General features: G+C 39.0%; 1 long non-coding RNA gene across 2 annotated transcripts in view; it reads left to right on the top strand.

Annotated features, from left to right (window-relative positions):
• LOC103052130 (uncharacterized) overlaps positions 1–20,451 on the top strand; it is a 26,628-nt gene extending 6,177 nt beyond the window's left edge. Inside the window, exons 1-3 of one of the 2 annotated variants that reach the window (XR_015794944.1) lie at positions 3,257–5,483; positions 6,629–16,624; positions 19,346–20,451. This is a non-coding gene — a long non-coding RNA (uncharacterized LOC103052130). Of the gene's footprint in view, positions 1–3,256; positions 5,484–6,628; positions 16,625–19,345 lie in introns of those variants that run through there. The other variant, XR_015794943.1, reaches the window with a different exon arrangement.

Here is a 20,451-nt window from a genome sequence, read left to right as displayed (position 1 = left end):
AGTGATAGGTAAAATTGAGTCAGAAAGGAATTTTTGTTTTAAAAGAACTGTTACTTGGGTAGACATAGGTTAATGTCCAATGAGTCAAGGTTATTCTTTATTTTCTGTGCACTAGTCAAGATCTTGTTTTTACAGGTGACTACGCTGGCTGGGGAATTCTGGGAGTTGAAGTCCACACATATTAAAGTTGCCAAGGTTGAGAAACATCTCTGAAAGCAACACAAGAATATTTACTTTCTCTTTTTTCCTTTTTTATAATAATTTTATTTACTGCTCTGAGATTGTTCTGCCTCCAAAGGAGAGGGGGCTAAATTCCCTAGGCACACACCTCATGCTATCCTGCCAGGAAGTGACAGAGAACTTACTTCATTTTGGTCAGTTTCATTTTTCTGTTATTTGCTGTAAGGCACAGGCTGTAGGATCATTGCCTACCTCACATACCAGGGTTAAGTGGGAGGATGCCAAGTAAAGCCACCACTCTTTTCCAGGAGGATGCTTACTTCTGAAAAATAAGTAATCACAGCGGTAATTACAAAGCAGCTACAGCAAGAGTGTGTTAATCCAGGGGATTCTGGGAGTGGAGGTTTGAGACCCTCCCACCAAAGATGGAGTGAGAAAGGCTTCAATCTAAGCATGCATAGCCCTTGTGACATAGGGGTATTATGCCTTTAAGGAGAGTCAGCAGATGTCTGTTAAGTCAAATTTATGTTTTATATATTGACTGTATCCCTTCCTGTGGAAGCTGATTGTTGTTTTATGCATACTGGTTTCTGTGTGTATTCATAAGGTTTTATTTGCCAACCCAAGTGATTCAACTGTGGACCTCTGACTTAAAGCAGAGTCACAGGTGCTGCTGGGCCAGCAAATGTCACCTAGTAGAATGAGCCTTCTCAGTTTAATGGGATGTATTTCTGAACAGATTGTACCACAGATCAATATTGTTGTAGCTCTGAGATGTAGGAAGGAGGCAATCGATACTTTTGCCCACTTCTGTGAATTCAGTTTTACTATTTCTGATTGAATCATCACCTTCACAGCTTCAATTCTCAAAGTATGTAAGAGATTGGGCTGAAGCTGAAAAAGAAAGAGGAGAGTCTCTACACACAGTCAGATGATGGAAGGATCCCATTACAGGCCTATCTAATAAATGGAATCTTATTCCTTCATGGAAACACTTAGGGGAAAAGTTTGAAAAGCTTCAGAGAACTAGCTAATAACAGAGGGCTAATAACAGAGGGCTAAAGGGTTCCTGTCTCAGTTTTCAAGATTCTAAATCTCTAACCCCTAACACTTGGCATTGAGACTCATTAAAGAAAGTCTGTGTGAATCTTGTTTCCTTGATCATGCCTGACAGAGGACTTCACTGTAAGATACAGCACTTCCCCATAGTCACATTCATCACTTCTTAAACCTCAGAACCATTTACACCAGAGCCTGTAGCTCTTTTCACTATTGGCACTGAGGACTCTGGATGAGCTAATCACAGCAGTCAGGACCCAGTTACTGCCCTGCGCTTCATCCCCACCTTTTTCTCTTCACATTTGTTTTATTATGGGAAAAAAGGGGGAAGGGCCTTGGTTTCCACATTCAGCTGTGATTGTACTGCCTCTGAGAATCTTTTTTTGGTAATGCTAATTGCCTGGGGAAGATGTAGCCTTTAAATTGTGTTCAGTCAGAATTCTTTTCTTGATGCTATATTCCCTAAAAGGATAAATGTGATGAATAACAATGTGGTTGGCAAAAGAAAAGTGGAAAAACCACACTCCAAAAGTATTTTGTTTTTGTTTTTAATCTGGCTTTTGAGTATGTACCCCTGGCAGCTGTTCCCTTCTGTAATACAATATTTGCTCCCTTTGTAGCACACTGTGGTTTGGATCATAACGGAGGTTAATAAATAGGGAACCGAGATAAGGTTTGTGGGAGAATTGTCCTAGTTACTGTAGCATTTTCTCTTCTAGTTTCAGTAACTGCTTACATTCTTCCCTGTCTTGTTATTTATTTATTTATATTTATTTATATTTCAAATTTGTCACTGCCCATCTTACTGCAGAGCGACTCTGGGCAGTTTACCTGCCCTCTAGATGTATTAAACCTCAACTTCCATTATTCGTAGCCAGACATATGTGGAGGCTAACTGATGGATGTATTATTTATTATTTCTGTTTCACTTTTATGCATAAAACACCATCAGCAAGGGAGTGTAATCTAAAAGGCACTAAAGGTCAGGTAAGAGCCGCAGGCTTAGCTCACTAGGATATTTGGCCAACATTAGCTACTATTGAACTGAACTGCCTGGAAAGAAAGCTTTTGCGTGTAAGAATCATGCTCAGGCAGACACATTGTTTCTATACCCTGCACACACTGTATGAACTCACCTAGGGGGGAAATACTACTCCTCAAGGCAGGAAGAATAATTGATTTGGTAAAACTAATCTGTACACAATTTTCAGTGTTATGGAATCAGTTGGGAACACAGAAAATGCATGGCATTTCCTTACACGGAGTTCACAAGCATTATGCCTACAAGAGACCAATTGTGGATGTTGGTGGTCAAGAGCAAAAAAAAAAAAAAAAAGAATGAAAGTTAAGCATAAGAGAATTCATCTGATTTCGCCATGATTATGAATCCAGTCAAGATTCATAGGCTTAAGAATCACTCCTTCACATGTAGACGTTTGTGTAGTGTGTATGAATGCACACTACACGTGTGCACATGCATTCCACAAGAACATGTTTTAGGCTTCCCATTCAGGAAAGATCAGCTAAACCTCTTAATACTTGTTGCTATGGAAACTGAATCAGTTTTACTGATAATATACATATACGGGGTGCAGTATATCACCATGTGATAGTTTCTTTTTGAGTTCTAGTGCACCAGTTGTTAATCATAACAGAGTTCACATAGCTTCAGCACTATTCCCCATCTATTATTGCAAAAGGTGAAGCCAGTTCTGCCCAGTGCTGGTGTACTCCATCAGTTCTCAAGAATGGGAGGGAACTGTTCGGTTGATTGACACCTCAACATCTCTTGCAAATGAAGGCTGAAGTGAGTGGGGCATTTGAGTGGAGCCATATAACTTTCTTATATTTTTCCTGGTGGAGTTTATTTCATCATATTTATATGGCTGCCCATCTCACAAACAAGTGACTCTGGGTGACATACAACAAAGCTAAAAACAATATATATAAATAAATATTAATATTATTAAAAACTTTAAAAATTATAAAAGGCACAACACTAAATAAAAAATAAATATACGTTAGGTGAAGAGCAGGTGTTAATTACACTGGAGCCATCTCAATATTCACCAGTCCCCTGGGGTCCCTAGGCCTAATGACACCACCAGGGCTTGAGGGACTTCCAGAAAGTTAAAAGGGATGAGGCCAACCTCACTCCAGGGGGAAGAATGCTCCATAATGCAGGGGCCACAGCAGAAAAAGCCCATTGCCTAGGACCTGCAAATGAAGCTCCCTAGCTGACAGGACCCGCAGCATGCCCTCTCTGCTAGTTCTGGTGGGATGGGCAGATGTAATCAGGGAGAAGCGGTCCCTCAAAGAACCCGGTCCCATTCCATTTAGGGCTTTAAAGGTCAAAACCAGCACCTTGAATTGGACCCGGAAATAGAATGGTAACCAATGCAGCTCACGGAGCAGAGGTGTAATGTGTGCTCTTCTGGAAACATACATAACTTCTGACACCACTGCATTCTGTACCAGCTGAAGCTTCCAGATGCTCTTCAAGGGCAACCCCATGTAGAGCACATTACAGTAGTCCAACCGGGAGGTGACCAGGGCATGAGTGACCATGAGTAGGTCCCTCTGATCTAGGAATGGGCACAACTGATGCACAATACGAAGTTGAGCAAAGACACTCCTAGCCACCACTGCCACCTGCTCCTCAAGCAGAAGTTGTGAGTCTAGGAGAACCCCCAGATTGCACACGGGGTCTGTTTGGGGCAGTGCAGCCCCATCCAGCATCAAAAATGGTATAGTCCTAGAGCTGGCAGGCCCCAAAACTGAAAGCCACTCAGTGTTGCCAGGGTTCAATTGAAGCCTGTTTTCCCCATCCAGACCCTTATAGCCTCCAGGCACCAGGATAAGACGTCCACAGCATCGCTTACTTTGCCAGGGGTAGAGATGTATAATTGGGTATCATAAGCATACTGATGATACCTTAACCCATGGCAACAGATGAGCTCACGCATCGCCCTCATGTAGATGTTGAACAGGAACGGAGAGAACACTGACCCCTGCAGTACTTCACACAGTAGGGGCCAAGGGTGGAATTTCTCCCACCCCAAATCACCACTGACTGGAATCGACCCCGAAGAAAGGAGGCGAACCAACACAACACTGTGCCACCCACCCCCAATCCTCTGAGTCGATCCAGAACGATACCACGGTCAATGGTATCGAAAAACACTGAGAGGTCAAGTAGGGCGAGGATGCACAGTCCCAATCCCACCCATGCCAGAGATATCCAAAAGTGCGACCAGTGCTGTTTCCATCCCGACCCTGGTCTGAATCCTGATTGAAAAGTATTCAGATAATCTGCTTCATCCAGGGTCCTGTGAAGCTGTTGCATAACCACCTTCTCAACTACCTTCCCCAAAAAGGGAAGGTTAGATACTGGACAAAATTGTCCGGTATAGTGGGCTCCAGCAATGGTTTCTTGAGGAAGGGGCAAACCAAGGCCTCCTTAAGAAGTAAAGGAACAACCCCCTCACTCAAAGAAGAATTTACCACCATTAGAACCCACTCCCACGACACCCCCTCCCCCCCAGGCCGCCTTAACAAGCCAGGAGGGGCATGGATCTAAGGAACAGGTGGCTGAGCTCATGGCCCTAAGTTTGTTGGAGTTTGTTTTTGCTTTTTAAAAAAAGAACCATAGTGTGCACTACAGTGCTGTGTATTTCCTGCTTCAAAATGATGGGGAAAAGATTCTCTTAATCTGTAGAAAGTTCTAGGAGTCGCAAGGAAGGGACCCTGGGGTTGCGTATCTTAGGTTGCTTATCACTGCTCAAGTGTGACCTAGTCAAATGCACCTTCCAACACAGAAAGGTGGAATTGTGTGTTGGAAAACCACTGTTTAGTTGTACTCTTTTCTGAAGCTTCCTATATAATATAGTGGCTTTCTCAAAGAAACCAGGAATGACAACAGCTGAGTGGAATGATTTCTATCTGCCTTGATGAGATACAATCTTCCAGATTTGTAGCTGAGTATATTATATGGAACTACTTACCTATCAGCACTGCAGTGTCTCAGAGACTGTGGTCTAAGGATATATTGTAGCCAATTGCCTATTTTTTTATTGTTGTTGTTGTTGTTGTTGTTATTAATTATATGTATATCTGCTTTTCTCCAAGAGCAAAAGGAGGTGTGCATAATGTAGTACTCTCAACAACCCTATGAGCTGTATTAGACTAGGAATGATTGAGCCAAGTCACCCTGTGAATTTCCATGGCTAAGGGTAGACTTCACAGTAAGTAGGACTTGCATGCTTTCTCCTGGACTTTGATATTAAGAATTATTAGGAAAACAGTCATAGATAATTGGACTCTGTCTACGATGTAAGCTGCAAGGCATATGTCTGTTAAATTTGACCTATTCTGGGCAGCTTACAATTAAAACATTAACAGTACCAAAAAAATAAAAAAATTAAACAGCCATACAAATGATACAAACATTAAAAACAATTAAACAATTAAAAGCCGTACAGTACAGTCACCAGGAGAGCAGAGACATTCAAGAACAGAACAGACATTTTATGGGCTCCACACCACTCTCTGATCCCCAGGCCAGATGGCAAAGCCATCTTCAGGTCCTTCCAGAAGGCCAGCAAGGTCAGGGCCAGCCTGACCTCGGGGGAAATTATGTTCCATAGGGTGGGTGCCACAGCAGAAAAGGCCCTCCTCCTGGGTCCCGCCAGATGACATTCTCTAGTGGACGGAACCCACAACTAGCCTCTTCTGCTGGACCTGATGGGACAGGTAGATGTCAATGGGGAGAGGCAGTCCCTCAAATACCCGGCCCCATGCCATGTAGGACTTTATAGGTTATCACCAGGACTTTGAATTGGACCCAGAAGCAAATTGGTAGCCAATGAAGCTCGTGGAGCAGAAGTGTAACGTGTGCAGATTTAGATGCACATATAACTACCCACTTTGCTGCCTTTTGCACCAAATGAAGCTTCTGAATACTCTTCTAGGGTGGCCCCATGTAGAATGCATTGCAGTAATCCATATGGAAGGTGACCAGGGCATGAGTCACTGTGTGTAGAGCCTCCTGGACCAAGAATAGGTGCAACCGGCGCACAACCTGAAGCTGTGCAGAGGCTCTCCTAGCCATGACTGCCACCTGCTCTTCAAGCAGGAGTCATGAGTCCAGAAGCGCTCCCAGACTGCAAATGTCTACCTGGGTATCATCAGCATACTATTGTCTATCTAGTCTCTTGGTTTCTTGTGGTTTTTGAAAATGGCTAAATATCCCTATTAATAATAGTTTACAGTTCTTAAATGGGCCCCTTTTTAATGCAGATTTCTCAGAAAAAGGTCTGGCTGGTTTGGGAAGAAAGAAAATATTTTAGGAGTAAAGGTCAAGCTACTTGTCCCTTTATGTATTCATCAGCAGGAGCTGTGTGGAAGGAAACCCTGGAAATGGTCACCATGAGCCCTTCCTTCCCTCTTTGTTCCTGCCCCCTTCGCCAGGACTTTGAGGAGCACTGGACCACCTGGGGCTCCAACTATAAGAGAAAGGTGCCTTTGACTCCTAGGAGAACAGGAGAAGTTGCAGGCAAGAGAGGGGAGCAGACACCAGGATGAAGTGCAGCACAGTAGGCAACTGCTGGTAAAGGAAGAGTGGGCAGGAATGTCAAAGAGCCAACAGCTGAAGAGCTCAGAGGAGAAATGTCCACCTCCACTTCCACCCACCACTCCACCTCCATTTCCACTAAGGACTCTGGTAGCTCACAGCCACCAAGCAGCCCCTTCCTTCCCCAGCTCCCCCTCCTCCAGTGCAGACTGAAAGACCGTGCAAAGCCAGTGCCTCAGGAGCAGGGAGCAGTTCAGAAGTGCAGCCCTGAGCTGATGATAGAAAAAGGCCATTCAGCAACAGAGGCCAGCTAACTCCAAGGTGGTTAAAGGATGGCTATAAAATGAGCTATAGCACAGGCAAGCATAGTTGTAAGATGAAAGAGGAAATAACTGTATTATGGGACCCTTTAGGATTTAGATACGTAATACACGTAGGAATAAGCACATAGATAAATAGTATAGGTTTAGTGATAGAGAGTTAAGTGAGAAGTTAAGAAATAAGTAGGGCCATAACATTTGTTAAGGCATTTTGTATAAGAAAGCTTCTCTAGAAACAGTACCCTCTTCATCAGTAATCTGTCCCATTTCCCACAAGAACCCCACACTGGCAGTTCTCCAGATTTTAAGGAAGATATTTTTCACATCCCCTGCTCCCTGTCCCTCTTTTCTTTTGTCATGGGAATGTTTAGAACAGAGACCGAGTTGCTGTGCTTCTTTACTGAGCATAAAGGGATGTTTCAAGAAACTGCAGGCAATTTTCATAAGCTATGGCTTTCCCATGTTACCAGACTGCAGTCACATAGAGCTGCATTAAGATTTTTCATCTTTGGATACATTCTCTCATTCCTGTGCATTCAGATTAGTAGTCTCATCACATTTCACTACATTTCGTCTCCTTGTCTCATTGCCATACTTAGCCTGTTTATTTAATATATGTTTTCAGCGTTTGATCAATCAATCAGTTTATTGTTTTGATTGCAAGTCATAACAAACTGGGGAAAAAATTATCCTCTCGGGGCTGAGACAATATCACTGATAAATAAGATGAATACAAGTAGTGTTAGCACACATCCTTGTTTCACCCCACTAAAGGTCAGAATGTTGTCTGTTAATGGCATACTGGGGTGAATCTAACCTGAACTTGAGCATTTGTGCATAATGTCATCATTAATATCAGTAATCTTCTGTCCAGATTTAGCTGTTTTAATTTAGTCTATAACTTGTTTGTATTGATAGAGTCAAAGTCTGCACAAAAATCAACAAAGGTAGCAAACATTTTCCTTTTCTCATATTTTACACACTTATTTATCCAACAATCCAAAATGAAGCAATGATCAATTGTCAAGCATCTGCTCTAAACCCATCTTGTTCTTCTGCAAGCACATTATGATTGATTACCTAATCATCTCGTTTGTAAACTATAAATTTGGCATACATTTTGGCTCTGATGTCAGTCAGGATAATCAATCTATATTTTTCTGAGAGGTTTGATCACCTTTTTATAAATTGGGATCACAATGCTTGCATTCCAACCTTGGAGGAATTGACCTAAAGAACTGAGGTTACCAAAAAGTTTAACCAAAATTGTTTTCCATCAAACATTGTTAACTTTTAGTAAATTTCCTGGGATGTAATCTTTTTCATGAGTTTCACTGGAAAACAGGGCCAAAATTCTTTCTTCCTGCTACACTCCTAACTATGCAACATGCTATTCTGCATTCTACATCAAAACAGTGACTATACTATGGAACAGCTAGTTTAACTGTTCGACTATATGTTGATAGTAATTCAAAACATCTGGAGAACCTGAGTCAGCATTAATTTGTGGTGAATATCTGCCAGATGACTTGAATGTAAAATGGCAGTGATTTTCTCTGTTAAACTTATGGACCATTAATTGTTTTTTCATTCAAAATATCTAGTATGTTGATACTAATGAACATATTCAAGTAAATGTTCATTATAAACTTTCAGCTTCCTATTGTCTTCAGGTCTCCTATTGGAAGGAGATAAGCTGATTATCATTACAGCCTCTTGAAATGATCTCAACATTTGAATTTTTCCTATCTTGGCAGAGGGGATACATACACAATCAGTTATACTCATCCCATTTGTTGATATATATGTGCAATTGCTGGATGAAACCCTGGGATGGAAGCCATTCTAGATTTGATACTTTCATTTATAAAGTAAATCCAAGAATTGATGTCCTGCTGGATTTATTTTATAATCCTCCAGGTCCTAAGGGAAGGTAACAGAGTTCATCAGGATCAAGTTTCAAACATTTTGCTATTTTGTACTTATCACCCCCTATTCTTGCATGAAAATACCATACTAATATAATAGTATCTGCCAGAAATTTATGTTCCAATATATCTATTGCATTTCCCGTGTATCCCACTGGTCCTGATTTTGAAATCTGGCATATCTAGGAGGCATGTAAACATTTATATAATTAAGGCAGACTTATTCATTATTATGAATTTTATTATCAGCAGGGAGGGATCATAGTCCAATTTTATCTGAACTACCTCCAGATTCTACTTCCTCTTTAACAAAACACCCAACCCCCCTAAAAGGATGGCGTATAAAATGCAAGTTCCCTGCTGGAATAACCCATAATTGAAATCTTGCTAACACACTATGCCACTCTGGCTTTCTGGGAACCATGTTTCTTCCAAAAACACAGTATCATGTGAATTTAATCAATTTAAGCAATCCTTATTAGCAGTTGGAGCATTCACCCTGCTATGTTCCAAACCAGGATGGATAAGCTGCCTGAAGTTGTACAGCTTAATTGTCATTTGGCATATGAGGTCTTCCTGTTAATTGTAGAACCAGAAAATTGCATATTTATGAATTAAGCATCATTAGTAAAGCTTGGTTTGGTACATGGGTACGTTTGTTCTTTCTTGTTATTTTAGTGCCAATAACTTCATGTCTTGGCCTGGAACTAGCCATTGGGCCAGGGCATAAAGTAGTTTCATCTGAAATGCTTAATCTCATAATGTTGGCTTGTTTGCTAAAACCAGGAACTGACTTTAGATCTCCTGCCAACTGAATTGCATTGTGGTTAGATCTTAAGGACTTAAATTCAGGTGGTTGGGGGACCCTATATCTTTAAGACAAAAGGCTGTGTGGTTTGATGTTCCTTGCAGAGTGGGGACATATGAATTATTTTCATACACAGGGTTAATCTCTGCTACTATCACAAACTGTTTCCTACCAAGATTGTAGGATCCAAACTGTTTTATCCTGAGGGATGATTATTATACATTTGGCTGCTTTGCTCAGTACTGCTAAACTTGTCTTTGTCAGGCCCCAGTTTTTGGATTCTCCTTTCCTCTTCAAAACATTTAAGGTTAGATGGGGTTGGAACAGTGATTCGTAACTGTGCCTTCAGTTAACAGCTCTTCTCTTAACCAGAGCAATTTAGCTATGACACAGCTTTGCTCCTTCCTTGCTTCTTGTCACTAGATTCAAAACTTATCAAGGCTATTGCTGTAATATCATTATAATACAAACATTCCACCTTCAAAATGTCATCTATTATGAGTCTGAACAGTGTAAAAGTTTGGAATAGCTGCACAAAATGTAATCTTCCATCTGTGAAAGTAAGCTCTGGATTTTGGAAAGTTCATAAATGTAAGTTTGGCTTTCATGAGTTGTAAATGCCACCTTCTGCAAGGAATGTAATCTCTGTTGCTCCTCGAAAGGGCAACATTTGTGAAGCCATTTGCTAAATGATTTTGTTTGGTTATAAAGTCCCCTATTGCATTTGGACAGTGCTGATTTAATTGACCAGTATTCTCCTAGCATTGTTACAACCCTTACTTTCTTTATTAAGTATTTTATTCACTTTGCCCATCTTCTTCCTGAATATCTTTTTGTCTTTGCTTTTCCTTATTCAGTTTTCCACTTCCACCTTTTTCCTTTCTTGAAATAGATAGGAGAGTTTACTTTCTTTGTCTCTTCTTAGTTCTAGGCAGAGTCTGAATCTGTGAATGGGTATAAGTAATTCATTATCACCATGTACTTTGTCTTTTTGTAGTCTGATCTTTTTTGAGACCTATTTGGTAAGAATGGTCAGTAGATCATTTGAAGCAGACAGGAATAGTTTTATCTGTAATAAGTCAGGTGACTACTTCATAGCAAAATTATTGAAAGCCTTGTGTTGTTCTCCCAAAATTTTTATTATCTCATGCAGACAGAAATCCTGTAAATCCCTTAGATCATATGCTAATAATGTATCCAAAAGTAGGGTGAGGTTGCCTTAGCATAAGGCTTTTTTTGGTTACAAGTTGCTTTTGTGTTACACAGAAGCCCTCTGACAGTACTGTTGGTACATGATTATTTGTGGATTTAAGATTTTCCATGTTCCCAGGATTTAGCTGTCTCTTAACAAAAGCTATTTCAGCTGCAATACTGGGGGTTCTCTTATCATGACATCAGTAATATTTATCAAAGAACAGTAAGGGTCTAACAACCATTCACTTGGCATAGTGTTTTCTGATCCCTTTTTCTGCATGTCAATCTGCTCACAAGCGTCTGTTGAAACTGCACCTCTAGTAAAGATATCTGTAATTTTTAATTGTTTTTGAGATGCACTATACCTATCAGCCTCTTCAGTTAAAGGGCACAGACCCTTCTGTTTGTAGCCAATCCTAGTGAGAACCATTGTTTCAATGCCTCATGCCTTCTAAATCTCTTCTTTCAGGGTCCCCAACTGATAGGCACAGTTCAGTAAATCTATCTCTACATAGAGATAAACCTATTACATTAGCTGCTCCATCTAGAGTTGTATTTTTTCTTTTGATATTATTTCTGGCTAATAAAGCAACCACAATTTACTTAGTAAAGTCACAGACCTTCTATCTGTATCAGTAATCGGTTGTAATTTCCAAAGGGAGTATTAAAGTTCATATGTGTAAAGGCAGGTATGACCTTCAACTATTTTGATCCTCTGCTATAACTATATTTATTTACCAGGATCTTCTACTTCTTTCTGCTCTTTCTTTGTAGATAAGAACTTTGTAGATAATTAGTGCTAAATTAGCACCAAAAAGCATTAAAAAAGAAATAAGATATGATATTTAAAAACTTAGGAACTCACATAAACTACGCTGTTGCTAACTCCCTGCCCAAATCAGTAGTCTTCACCTATCATTATATTTGCTGTGTTCTATTTATGTTTTTCCTTAATACAACTATATGCGTACATCTATGCATCCTTCAATTATTTAGATATGACTGAAGGGTGATATGAGATTATAGACAACAAAGTTCTCTGGTAAGAAAACAGTAAGCTTACTTTCTGCTAAAATAAATTTAGGAGTATCTGCATTTATAAAAAATAGCATCTTTGTCAGCTCAGCTCATGCTAATTAGAACAATTTCTGTCTGCTTTAGCTCCAAATGTAAGATTTAAACCTCAGCAGGTTCTCATCCTTATTTAATAGAACTTTTCATTTCTTATTTCTTGATTTCTTCCTGGTTCTCCTGGTTTCTTATCTAGTAGTTCCTACTTGTTTGTATACAATCCAATCCTCTGAAGATTTAAGAATATTTAAAACAACTGAAACAGGTGGAATAATTAGGCTGCACTCCTCAACATCATTCCTCAATAGGAAGTAAACCTGAGAGTAAGTTTTGTTTTGTTTCTCATGAAAGAATGCACAGCATTGCTCAACACCAAAGGCTTGTGTCTCTCAGAGATATAGATGCCACCAGAATAAGAAAGTGACATTTGAACTGCTCCGTGCCAATAATTTTTTTTAGACTCATTCCAAATAGACCTGTCTTCCTATGATGTGTTCTGACATTTTTGCCTGGTCCAATGCTCAATCTTGGAACATATCAATCTACAAAGATCCATCAAGGAAAGTTTATATGAACTAGAACATCAACTGACCATTAGAGGGAGCTTTAATATTTTATGAATGTGAACATTTCTACCTGCTGTGGCTTCCATCAAAAGTATACATTAATTGAAACAACTGTAAATTAGACTTCAGAATAGTAGACCACAAGCCTTAACATTGCCATCTACTTTATCAGAGAGATTAATCGCATAAAAAGAACCAGCTGTTACTAATTGTAAGCTTATATCAAGTATGTACGTATATCACTCCAATACATTTTACATATATCAAGTATGCATTTCACATTTTACAGATGTTACAACTGAATTTTGCAAAATGTCCAAGAAAATAATATATGTATCATATGTTTGTGAAATAGTCTTTTTGACCCTTTTTTCCTCCTTAACAGCTTTACTGTCCAGGTTGGACCTGTCAAAGAAAGGAAGATAGCCAAGACTTGGCCAGAATTTTGCCAGCTTTTACATATGATTCCCCATCCCCCTGCCTTCATGTCTATGCCTCTTTTTCTTCCTTGCATGGTGAAAGGGCTGACCAATTCCATTCTGCTTCACATTTCATATTGATAAGTAGTTGCCTAGCAGTTAAGTGCTCCCCAGAGCTGAGTAATCCACTCAGTCCTTGAAGTTCATAGTAATCTGTATTGCACTGAAGGAACTATGAGCTTTATGCTTCTGATATACATAGTTCCTATCTCATGGCTCTAGGAACACTTCATCTACTACTTAACCCTTTTAACTCAGTATGCTAAGGACAGAACATGGGTCTGGAACTTTCCAAATGCAAAGTATGTGCTTCACCTTACCTCCAAACTACAGTTACTTTTCCATCAAATTACAAATGTCTCTTAAAAAAAAAAACTATGGAAAAGGAAAATAAGATTTATACTTCTGTAAAAAAAAAAAAAAGTATCTCTTATCTGATTTTCTGAATTCATCCATATCTGTCACTAAATGTTATCAGAGTCATTTGAGCTCTACTGATACGTGAAGGAAATGAGTGAACAGATAACACTAAATTTTGGAAGTTTTAATTTATTTCGTAAACAGTAATGTGTTCCAATGTGAAAAATAATCCCCTTCCCCTTCACTTAAAGGGATAACTAGGGGCAACTGTGCCATATATAAGTCTCACAAACTTTGGCTTCCTCATCTCAGTGAATTCTCACCACGCAGATTTTACAGGCAGATCATGCCTGCTAAAAATAAATTTCTGAAGAGCTCTATCAAAAAGTCCTTGATGCCTATCAATCTGGAAAAGATTACAGCACCATTCCTAAAGTTTTAGAGCTCTGTCAATCCATAGCCAAAGTCATAAACTTGAAATGGAGAAATTTTGGAATAACGTGCCTCTTCCCAAGAGTGACTTTCTTGTCAAAATTGTCCCACAAATGCAACATAAAAGGCTGTCACAAAGAATCCAAGTACAACATCTAGAAATCTGGAAGCTACTGTTTCCTAAAATCAGTGTTCATGACTGTGCCATCAGAAAAACACTGACTAGATAAAATTGGGATTCATGGGAGAATAGCAAGAAGAATCAAGAACACTGATGTCTGTGTTAAATGTTGCAAAAAGCACATAGATAAACATACAGACTGGTGGAGGAATGTTATATGGGCAGATGAGTCAAAGTAGGATATTTTAAGTGACATGGGTATCATTACGTTAGGCAGAAACTAAAATTTGCATTCTGCAATAAGAACCTCATATCATTTGTTAAGCGTGAAGGTGATAATGTCATGGTTTGGATATTTCACCACTTCAAGACCAGTATAACTTGCCATCATTGAAAGAACCATAACTTCTGCCTTGTATCAGAGAATTTGACAGGAAAATATCAGTCCACTTGTGTATCAACTGAAACTGAAACCCAAGTGGCTCGGACAGCAGGACAGTGATCCCAAACATACAAGAGAATGAGGAGCAACGGATTCAAAGTTTTTGAACAATCAAGTTGAAATCCAGACGTAAATCCCATTGAAATATTGTGGCAGGATCTGAAGCAAGCTAGAAAACCCTCACATATTGCTGAGCTGAAGCAGTTAGCCATAAAAGAATGGGCCAAAATTCCTTTACCGCAATGTGAGAAACCGATAACCCATTACAGGAAGCATTTGGTCACAGTTATTGCAGCTAAAGATGGTGCAGACAGCGTTATGGAATCTAAGAGGTCAATTCCTTTTTCACAGTGGCATATTGCATGTTCGATCACTCTGTTTATCAAATAAAAGAAACAAGCACCTAACTTTGAAGGTTGTTGTGGTTGTTGTTGACTTATATTCCCTTTATATATCAGGAGGATCTATATAGCATTCAGCGGCAAAGTTGCAGAAATTCAGAAACTCTGAAAGAGGGGAAATTTTTTTTTTCACAGAATGATAAGCAGATTTACATTTTAGAGTGTGGGCCATCCTTCATTACCTTATATGCAGACTCTCCATACCTTAATACTATATCAGATAGACATAAGGAGAAGAACTGAAAATTCCACTTCCCGGTGATCTATACTTATGTTCCAGCTGTAAGATGTTTCCAGTTGGTGTTCTACATATGTATCAGTAATGATGCACCTAATTAATTGCAAGATATAAAATGTTCATCTCTGAAGGAGTTTTTTTTAAAAAAAAACTTGAGTCAAATAATAGCTTTAGAGCAAAGAACTGGTGAACTTCTGAATGCTGAAAGCTTATTACAACTGGATTGAGAAGCTTACAATGTCTTAGAATCTCCCCAAACTCATTAGCTGCACTGTGCTGCTTTTAGGAACACAGGCCAGTGATTTTTAAAGCTGTTAAAATAAGCATGTAGAAAGTACCTGTGAGCTACTCAAGATTTAAGAAAACTGTTGAAGGAGAGCAGCAATGAAAGAATAGGATTCTAGAGCGTGTTGTTAAATGACCATTTTTTTAAAATACCCAAACCAAGATGCAATAACCAGAAAAAACATGAATGGTTATCAGAATACATTCAAAAGCTAAGCTGATTGTACGGTCAATTAATATGCAACTCCTATATTGGTACTTAAGAGTGATCCATCCACAAAAGCCATTAAATAGCTGTTAAAATAGACATTGAAATAATGTCTGTTTTAAACTACAGTAGGGGAATTGCTTTGGAAATGAGGAGTGGCATGTTGCCTGTGACGCAAAAGCATCTACTGTGCGATAGGCAGTGAAGAAAATGAATGCTAGCTCATCCTACTTTCCCTTTCTACTATCATTTTACCGAGCATGCTTTTTTTAGAATTCATCTTTGTTTTATAGAGGAATGTCACAGCTTTTACAAGTGCAACGCTTGGAGGTAATTGCAATCATGATATGTCTGGTTGTTTCCAGTCAAAATAATCTCCCACTCAGTTATGAAGAATAGAAAAAAAAGCCAAAGCCAAGTCTGATCAACAGTCAGATGGAGCAAATAAGAAATGTTCTCGCCATAGGGAACGCAGATTAGAAAACTGAACATTTCTTCAGTAACTAGTTTTAAGATGCATGTTAGGAACAAATTCAACCATTAGAAGAATATTCTTCCAAAATCTAATATAGACCTTCAGCAGGAGTAGTTCTTACTTAATATCAGTTCCGTGCCATATACATAGCAGAAGCATGTATTATGGTAGGATAGGAATCAAAGAAGCAACAACAACAACAATAATATATAATTCCAGTCATTAGATACACAGATGGAATAGTGGACTGGACTCCAACAGAACTAGAAGCCCTGGATAGGAAGACCAGAAAAATAATGACAATGAATCATGCCCTTCATCCATGCAGCGGCGTTGACAGACTACTTACCAAGGAGCACTGGTGGGCATGGAATGTTGCAAGTACACCAGACAGTTGAAGAAGGAAAAATTCAACTGTAAAGTCAGCAAAAGCAATCGGGAATCTGGAATCCACAGCAAATCCTGAAGTAACAAGGCACTAACATGTAAGTGAAAGCGTTAATCACAAGAATGCAAGCTCCTACAAGGAGTATATTAGACAGTTGGAAATTATTATAATTAATCCTGGGAACCAAGGCTTTTCTGATAATAGGTAAAAATAACAATGTGAGGGCAGATTGTAAGGTCTCTTGTTTAAGTAAAGACTTTATTGTGTGCAAAAGTGTGATCTCATTTCATCCATCCATCACCAAAATTTTTAATATGCATAAAATTAACCAAATCAGCAGGGATAATCTTATGAATCATATTGACTGTTATGACTTCTTATACTGTTAATAATTAACTGTAATTGTAATGCAACCAATGGAAGTAATGATTTCCATAATTTGGTTTATCTTTTTAGTTGAGTAAAAATGAACCACTTAATATTTAATTCCTATTTGAAGCTTCATTTTCAAGAGTTCCTTTAGAAAAATGAGTTATTCTGATTCTGAGAACAGTTCCCAAATATACAGTATGTATTTGTTTTAAAAAGTTTATACATTCTTATTTCTGACCTTTCCTTAAATTCGTAAAAAGTCAGTGGCTGTGCTAGAGAACTATGCTGGTCTATGACCGTAATAAAGATTGGATTTCGTTTGTACTAGAGAATCTTCCATGCAGCTGAGATTGTCATTAGAGGAGGCACCTTGATTCAGAGGAAAGCAACGCTTGTTTCTCTGCCCTGCCTGATTTAATATTTTTAAATAATATTTTAATTAAGAATAAATACATGGGAAACTGCAAAGAAATTACTAGCTTGTAACACAATTTTATTTACAAGAATATTGCTGGTTCACACATAGACATCATAAGCATTCTTAGAAACAGGATTGGGGAGGAGGTGGTGAGCTAGATAAACTAGGATGTTAGATTGCCACTCTAGGTCTACACTGACTTGCACCAGGGGTTTTAAAAATTTGAATTAATCATGTTTTTAAAAAGGTTTTTACAATAAACATTCAAGTTAATCTATTACATAACATCCATCTATGATACATGCAACAAAAAAAGGATTAATAAATCTGTTATCAACTATGTGTCATTATTTATGGTGGTTTTTGGAAACTGCTCAAGATATCAAAGTATTTATGTGGGCATTAGTAATCGTTAATTGGTGGTAGTGCTAAAGTGATGAGACTTTTTGTACTAAGGGCCCATTTCTACCTCTGCTCTCCAAATATAGTGAATGAGTCCTGTCTCTTCAACATGAGTTGGCACTCTAAAGAACACCCAGGGCATGAAAAGTTTGTGTGTGTGCAAGTGTGTACCACACTGCACTTTGAAAAACTGCTAGAATTTCGAATACCTTCTTTTACTTGGCTTTTTCAGATGTTAGAATAATGTTCTGTAGGACTGCTCTATTAAACAGAGATGTATATTCTTCTTGGCCAACCATTAAAGGATACAGTATATCAAGAGACCTCCTTTTATACACAATTGGTCTATCTAGTTCAGTATTTATTCTTGGGAAATGGGAATAGTTCTCCAAGATTTCAAGTAAGGAATCTTTCAGCCCTACTTACAAACATGAGGGACTCATTTAGTTCAATGTAATACAAGCATGTGTGTTATCACTGAACTATGGCTTTTTTTTCTCATTGATACTGACTACAATATAAAGAGCCATGGTAAAATCTGCTTCAAGTCAAGCTCAGCTCTTGGAGACTTCATGAAGTCCATGTATTTCTCTTGGCAAGAGTGTGGAAGTGATTTGCCTTTGTCACATTCCATCTATCCTACCCTACCCGACCCTACCCTACCTCACCCACTCACCCACCCATCCATCTCCAAGTCTAGGCTACAGCCCTGGTATTTCTTGGTGATCGCCCCACCAAGTCCATAGGCAGTGGCTCTTCAACCATATTACAAAAGGGTTCATTGCTGAAATTCTGCCTCTGTTTTAAAATAGAAATATTGATGCACCCCTCTGACAGCTTTGAAGCAGTACAATCTGTGGCACTAGCTACAGAAATAAATTTTCTACAGTTTATTCTGTCACAGGTTAAAAGACTATAATTTTGTGTTCATCTTGCCTATTTTGATAAAGTCTAAGCAGTTTTATGCATTATACAGTGTAAGATTTGATAAAACGCCAAGACTAAAGTCCTTCTTTTCTGCACACAAAACAAAGGATGTAGGAACAGCAAAATGCCCTGTGGCTCCTTAAAGGCTATCAGATTATATTATCGCATAAGTTTCTTTCATGTGAATGACACTCCACACAAACTTAATATAATAATACATTTGTTAGTCTTTAAGGTGCCACATGACTATTTGTTGGTTTGGCCAACACCAAGTGGCCACTTTTCTGGTTCCTGTTAAAAGGGAACAGAAGTAGGTCAGGCTCCAAGCTGATGATGAGAGCGTTGTGGTCCACTACATTTGGAGGGCACCAGAAAGTTAATGATATATAATTCCCCCTTTCCTCTTGAGCATATTTCAGGAGCACCCTCATATTATCGGTGTCCCAAGAAGTAAATTGACCTGCAAGCAATCAGCCCAGAGTCACCCAGTGAATTCTCCAGTTAAGTGGGAGAATCTCTTTGGTCCACTTAGTTTCCTTGGTCCAAGTCCAGTGCCTCAATCTTTAGATGACACTATTCCTCTTGAACAGAACATTAACCAAGAGTGAGGGATCTCTGGCCATCCAAATGTGGCTAAACTATGAACTCAGCATCTGTTTGTTTGTTTATTGCATTTATAGCCCATCTTTTCTCTGGCAGCTCAAGGCAGCTGGAAGAGTGGGAACTTGAGTCCAGACAAACTGCAATGTGAGAGGAGGAGCAAACCAACCAGCTTAAAGAAATCAATTGGACCCACCCCCCTTCCTGCTGCAGTACCTGATTGGCAGTTATTTTTCACTCTGGTTGATATTTGAGGGAAAGGGGAATGTGGCAAAGCCAGATGTAATGAATTTAAGCCATATATATATATATATATATATATATATATATATATATATATATAAATCTATATAATCATATAGCCATAGAACAGCCATGTTTATCCTATTCATGAACTTTACTAGGAAACTCACGTTGCTGGCATGAAGGAATGTTGGAATATACGTTAGATACCTTGTATGAATGAGTTCTCAACAATGATAAGGCTGGAATGCTGGTGGGTGTAAGGAATAAAGTGACACATCATAAATTTATAAGAAAACGGGACGAGAGGTACCATTGTAACAAGCTACCCAGCGGTACCAAACACGAACTGTTCCTGGCATGTACCGTACCTGGATGAGAATGGATGGAGATGACTTAGATGAATTCTAAGTAAACAAGTTGGGTATAAAAGGAAGTATGGAAACCATACTTCCCTGGAAGTGCGAGACGACTCTTGTTGGAGCAGGGGACGCCCTGAGTCTGATTCCCAGCCCACTTTAGCACAGCCTGATCAACTGTGCTGAGAGTGAATGTAAGTATTCTGTGTGAATGTGTAGCCTTGTAGGGCAAGAATACCTACAGCAACTTGGGTAGCCTTGTTGGGCAATTGATTATTGATACACTGTTGTTAGCCTAGTCGGGCACTTACATTTATTGCTAGCCTTGGTGGGCATATATTTTATTGTAATACATATTACAGGAAACTAAAGAAATTGTATGTATTAATCAACTTTGATTAAACACTGATTAAACGCTTGCTTTGCTTTCTGTCCAAATAACACAAGAATAAAAGAACTAATTTTGAACTCTATTTTGAGTGGATTCAGTCAATCATTTTGTAACACAGAGGAGACTGTTTTATGCAGACTCAAGGATGAGTGAACAGCGCTTTAAAGGGCAAGTTGCCTGGAAACTGAGAGTCACTGGGAGCAACTGGCTCA

This window comes from Python bivittatus, unplaced genomic scaffold, assembly GCF_059951505.1.
Source record: "Python bivittatus isolate LINGU-HERP-01145 unplaced genomic scaffold, Pbiv_v1 ctg000080_np1212, whole genome shotgun sequence".
Taxonomy (NCBI): Eukaryota; Metazoa; Chordata; class Lepidosauria; order Squamata; family Pythonidae; genus Python; species Python bivittatus.
Note: the sequence above shows the minus strand (reverse complement) of the source record. Positions and strands in the feature narration are given on the sequence as shown.